Source organism: Gossypium arboreum, chromosome 3, assembly GCF_025698485.1.
Source record: "Gossypium arboreum isolate Shixiya-1 chromosome 3, ASM2569848v2, whole genome shotgun sequence".
NCBI classification, from domain to species: Eukaryota; Viridiplantae; Streptophyta; class Magnoliopsida; order Malvales; family Malvaceae; genus Gossypium; species Gossypium arboreum.
Window position 1 is genome coordinate 12,235,167 of NC_069072.1, and position 5,369 is coordinate 12,240,535.

At 33.9% G+C, this 5,369-nt stretch overlaps 1 non-coding gene across 1 annotated transcript; it reads left to right on the forward strand.

The window, feature by feature from the left end:
• Nucleotides 1–1,410: 1,410 nt before the first annotated feature.
• LOC128291169 (small nucleolar RNA R71) lies at nt 1,411–1,517 on the forward strand. Its single transcript, XR_008280945.1, has one exon. It is a non-coding gene; the product is annotated as a small nucleolar RNA R71 (small nucleolar RNA).
• Nucleotides 1,518–5,369: the final 3,852 nt, after the last annotated feature.

Consider the following 5,369-nt stretch of genomic DNA (forward strand, 5'->3'; position numbering starts at 1 on the left):
AATTCACTTATACCAACATTAATAATAGTTCTAGTAGTTGCTAAAAAGGGTCATCCTAAAATTAAAGGTACGTCACTATCCTCATCCATGTCTAAATACAAGAACATCTTCAATTATACCCCTAGGAAATCTAACTGATCTATCTGCTAGTTGAATAATCATCCTAGTTTATTTGGGTTTCCCAAGACCTAATTGTTTAAACATTTTATAAGGCATAACATTAATACTAACCCCTAAATCAGCCAAAGTATTATTAATATTCAAATTACCAATTAAACAAGGAATAGTAAAACTCTTTGGATCTTTCAATTTGTTGGGTAGTTTATTTTGTCATATAGCCTAGCAAACTATGTTTAGTTCCACATGCGATGAATCATCTAACTTTCTTTTGTTCACCAAAAGCTCCTTTAAAAATTTAACGGAATTGGGCATCTGCAAAAGAGCTTCAATAAACGGTAAGTTAATATGTAATTTTTTCAGAAGTTTAAGAAATTTACCAAATTGTTCATTCATGTGGTCTCTCTTTGTCGCGTTAGAATATGGCACTCGAGGTTTATATTCTTTACCAACTGGTTCTTGCTCATTCTGGCCTCAACCTTACCATTACTTACCACACTTTCTTGCCTCAGTTCTGATTCAAATTCAACTAACCCTTCTTTATCTCGAATAGTAATTGCATGAAGATGCTCTCTTGGGTTAGTTTCGGTATTGCTAGGCAAACTACCTTGTGGTCTTTCTGAGATTAGCTTAGCAAGTTAACCTATTTGGTTCTCGAGCTCTTGAATTGACACTTGCTGACTTTTAAGTGCTGCTTCAGTGTTTTGAAAGCAGGTTTCTAACACTGAGATAAACTTCGTTTACATCTCCTCAAGGTTCGCCTTCTTCTCTTGTTGGTAAGGTTGTTGTTGGAAGCATGGAGGGGGTTGTGCTCTTTGATTTCCTTTACCACCCCAAGAGAAATTGGGATGGTTCCTCTAACTTGCATTATAGTAATTACTATAAGGGTTATTTTGAGGCCTAGAATTATTACCCTTATAATTGATTTGTTCGTTCTCTGTGCTAGGAGCAAAGGGTAAACATTCTGGATTATTCATTCCACCTTTATTTGTATCGCATTACATCATTGGATGTACCTGCGTAGAAACATAAAAATTATTAATTTTCTTATTTAATCGTTCTACCTGATTCGATAACATGGTGACCGAATCTAGATTGAAAATATTGGTTGCTCTATTCGACTTCATCCTCATGACTTGCCATTGATAATTATTCAGTGACATCTCTTTTATAAACTCATAAGCTACTTCGGGTGTTTTATTATTCAATGTACCATCAGCTGCTTCGTCGATTAACTATCTAGTTGAGGAAATCAAACCGTTATAGAAGGTTTGAACCTTTAGCCATAAAAGTAACCCATGATGAGGGCACCTTCTCAATAAATCATTATACCTTTTTCATGCATCATATAAGGTTTCTAAGTCGATTTGAACGAAGGAAGAGATATCATTCCTCAACTTGGTCATCTTAGCCGGTGGGATGTACTTTAGTAGGAATTTCTCGGTCATTTGATCCCATGTAGTGATAGAACCTCGTGGTAAAGAATTCAACCACTGTTTAGCTTTGTTCCTCAATAAAAAAGGGAATAACCGTAGGTGAATGGCGTCAGAAACACCATTTATCTTGAAAGTATCACAAACTTCTAGAAAATTAGCCAAATGAGTATTTGGATCTTCGTCTTGCAAACCATTGAACTGAACAAATTGTTGTACCATCTGAATAGTGTTTGGCTTTAGTTTGAAATTATTTGCAACAATGGTAGGTCTCACAATACTCGACTCAGCCCCAGTTAGAGTGTGCTTGGCATAATCGTACATAGTACGAGGAACAGGATCTAGATTTGTAGCAACTACAAGAGGTAGCTGATTATTCTGATTATCACCCATCTCCTCAGTAATGATAATAATGTCCTCTTGTTCATTTATTATACTCTGTCGACTCTGCCTTGTTTCTCTACGATTTCTGCGAGCTGTACTTTTCATCCCACTGTCAAATAATAATGGTCCGGATGGGTTTCTTCTAGTCATAAACTAAAGGGACTTGCTAGAAGAAAATAAAAGAAAAATTAGAAAACAAAAATTAAACTAAAAACAAAAATAAAATGCAATAAAAATAAATGGCCAAATTAATAAAAATCAAGTGTTCCTAATATATTAATCCCCTGTAACGACGCCAAAAACTTGATGGTCACTAAACTAACTATAAATACGACTAAGTCAAGCGCACCTATCGAACAATGGTATAGTTATGGTGAGTAGAGACTATTGTATCCACGAGGACTAAAAGTACTAGTAATTACTATTTTCCTATTATTTAGCCGACAAATTGGAGTGGTTGTTTTTAATCTAAAATTACTAAACTAATTAACTAAGAAGCAACAGAGAATGAAATAGGAAAATAATTGAAGATAACCAATAAGATAGACAATACCCAGGAAAGAATCCACCTAGACTTCACCTATTATTATGAATCTGAATTAAACTATTTATTCACTTATGTCTTGATCCGTAGAAATCCCTAAATTATGTTAATATCTCTTTCGAGAGTAAGAACAACTGACTCTAGGTTGATTAATTGAAATCTCTTTCTAATTAAAACCCCTATTGTCGCATTAACTTGATCTATGGATTCCCCTATTAAATTTTACTCTAATCCGGTAGATTTATGTTGTCCTATTTCTAGGATTACATGCAACTCCACTCAATTATGCTAGATCTACTCTTAAACATGGACTTTTGCTCCACTGAAATAAGCACATTAAACTTGAATTAATATCTCAGAAATATTAAAACAAGTAATAAGCATAAATAATTGAGAACAAGAATCAAGTATTTATCGCATAAATCAGAAATCAAATAATAAGATTCATCATAGGTTTCATCTTCCCTAGGTATCTAGGGAATTTAGTTCATAATCCTAAATGAAAACATCTCAAAGTTAGAATAACCACAAGACATAAAGAAACTCAATAAAACTTCGAAAGAAATTAAATTGAGATCTTCGATCTTGAGGGAGATCCACTTCCGAGTTAATTCCGGTGGCGTTCCTCGAGTGCTTTCTTCGATTTTCTCTGAGTGCCCCTTTAGGTCTTCTTCTAATTGGTATTTATAGACTTTAGAATGCTCAGAAAGCCTAAAAATTAGGGTTTTCCGCGTATTTGGGAAGCAAGGTACGATATCGACACGGGCTGGTACATGGGCGTGTGGCCAGCCCGTGTGGAAATGCCCAAGACGTATAGATCTTGGAAACAGGTCTATTTTTCCGATTTTGGCTCGTTTTTCTCTCCTTTCGCTCCCAAATGCTCTCCTAAGTATAGAAACATGAATTTAAAGGATTAAGAGCATCGAATCCACTAATTTACATAATTAATCATCCAAAAACGCATTAAGAATGAGATTAAATTATGTTACTTTTACAGCTTATTACCAGATTTTCTCTAGAGTAGATTCAGAGTCTTTTGAAGATAACTAAAATTTGATGGTTCATCCAAAAATTGCACCATCAATGAATGTTGCCAAGCCTTCTCACCATCTTCAAAAACCTCATATGGAGGTTCAACAGTAACCACACCATTTGAAACTTGTGGAAAGAATTGGAGCACTGATCAGCACTAAACATCTTCTGGTCTATGGAGAGTTGCAATGCCCCCTTTGTCATCAAAACTTCTTTTGTCACTGTCATTGCAAATCCAAAGAATGAAAACAGTAAAAGATTCTAAATCAAATCAATAACAAAATTAAAAACAATTAAGAATACTGAAAAGAATCCACCAAAAACAAAAGAGAAACACAATAAATCTTTCAAACTCTGATAGACATGCTATTAGGCACCAAGAGAATTTCTAAACGAGCAAAAAAAGTTTGCAATGAGCGTGGATAGAACATGCAACATTCAAATCTTCAATCTAACTTTCTTTTTTACAAGAATGACATATCATTTATTAATCAATTTTTCGATGTTAGAACTCTTAATTTCGAGCTCAATACCAAATCCTTTACAACTTAGAAATACATATAACTCCACCAATGAAAAGTAAAATGATCAAGAACCGATAAGAGTGAGCTCTAATATAGGCAAGTATTTCCCCGTACTTGATTGCTAAACATATAAACATTGATTGAAGATTAATTAATGATAATTTTATGAGAAGTAACTTTTACGTTGAATACATAATTTTGCTTAAAATAACTTATTAATTGCAGGTCCTTTTTTTCTTTTTAATATCACTTTTAAGTAATATGTCTCTAGGAACTGATCAACACTTAACATTAAAGTCTGTCACTATTTCATCAGCAGCAACACACATGCATTGCTAAATACAAAGTAAGAATATATTGATGCTAATTAATAAGATTGAAACCAGTCGGATCTGCCCTACACCACCACACAACACCCATTAATGCTGTTGTTAAAGCAAAAGATTGTCTCCACTCTCTACTTTTAAACTATTAATATATCTCTCTTTTTCTGCTAACATACTAATGCAGATGCCTTATAGTTGTATTTTGGTTTCAGTGGACCAAACTTTGATGATCAATCTTAACTATTTCTGGTAGGTCCCATGTGATGGAATATGGCGATTCCAAATCTCAATTAAAGAGTGGAAAAGAAAGATTCCCTTCTTCATCTATGTTAACAAGCTTCGACTTTTTAGTGGTTTCTAGGATTTGATTATACGTATATGATTCTGCTTCTGTTATTTTTATGAGAAAGACAATTTAAGTGCTGAAAATCATGCAGCAACTTTATTAACCGTGTTCAATGGCTACCCTTGTTTTCTGGGTGGAGGGTTAGGTAGAAGCAATACAATCAAAGGTGCCCTTGCAGATTTATTAATCGTTTGTCTCAAATTTATACATCATGGCATCAACAAGACATCCCTAAGGCAAAAGAGCTTTCGATAACTAGCCATATATTTCAACACTAAATACAAATGCATGTCTTTATCGATTTAGCTGTCTTTGTTATGGAAAAGATGCCCGTAATGAAATGGAATATATATAAAAAAATTTACTCTTAATATTCTTCTTGTTAAGTGTAGTGTAGTGTTGATTAAGCCTAAACCTTTTCTAGACAGTGTTGTAAGAGAGATTCTGTACTTGATTTATTTATTTGTTTATGTTTCATGTATATGAAATTTCTGTCATCTTTCCTATGAATATGGATCAATGCATCAAACTACATATATATATAAAAGAAAATTAAACTGGAATGAGTAACATCGTATTGTGCACATGAAATGCCCAGAGTAAACAAAGTCCAGGGTCAACGTATCCCCCCCGCAATAAAATGCCAGATCAACCTCTTGACAA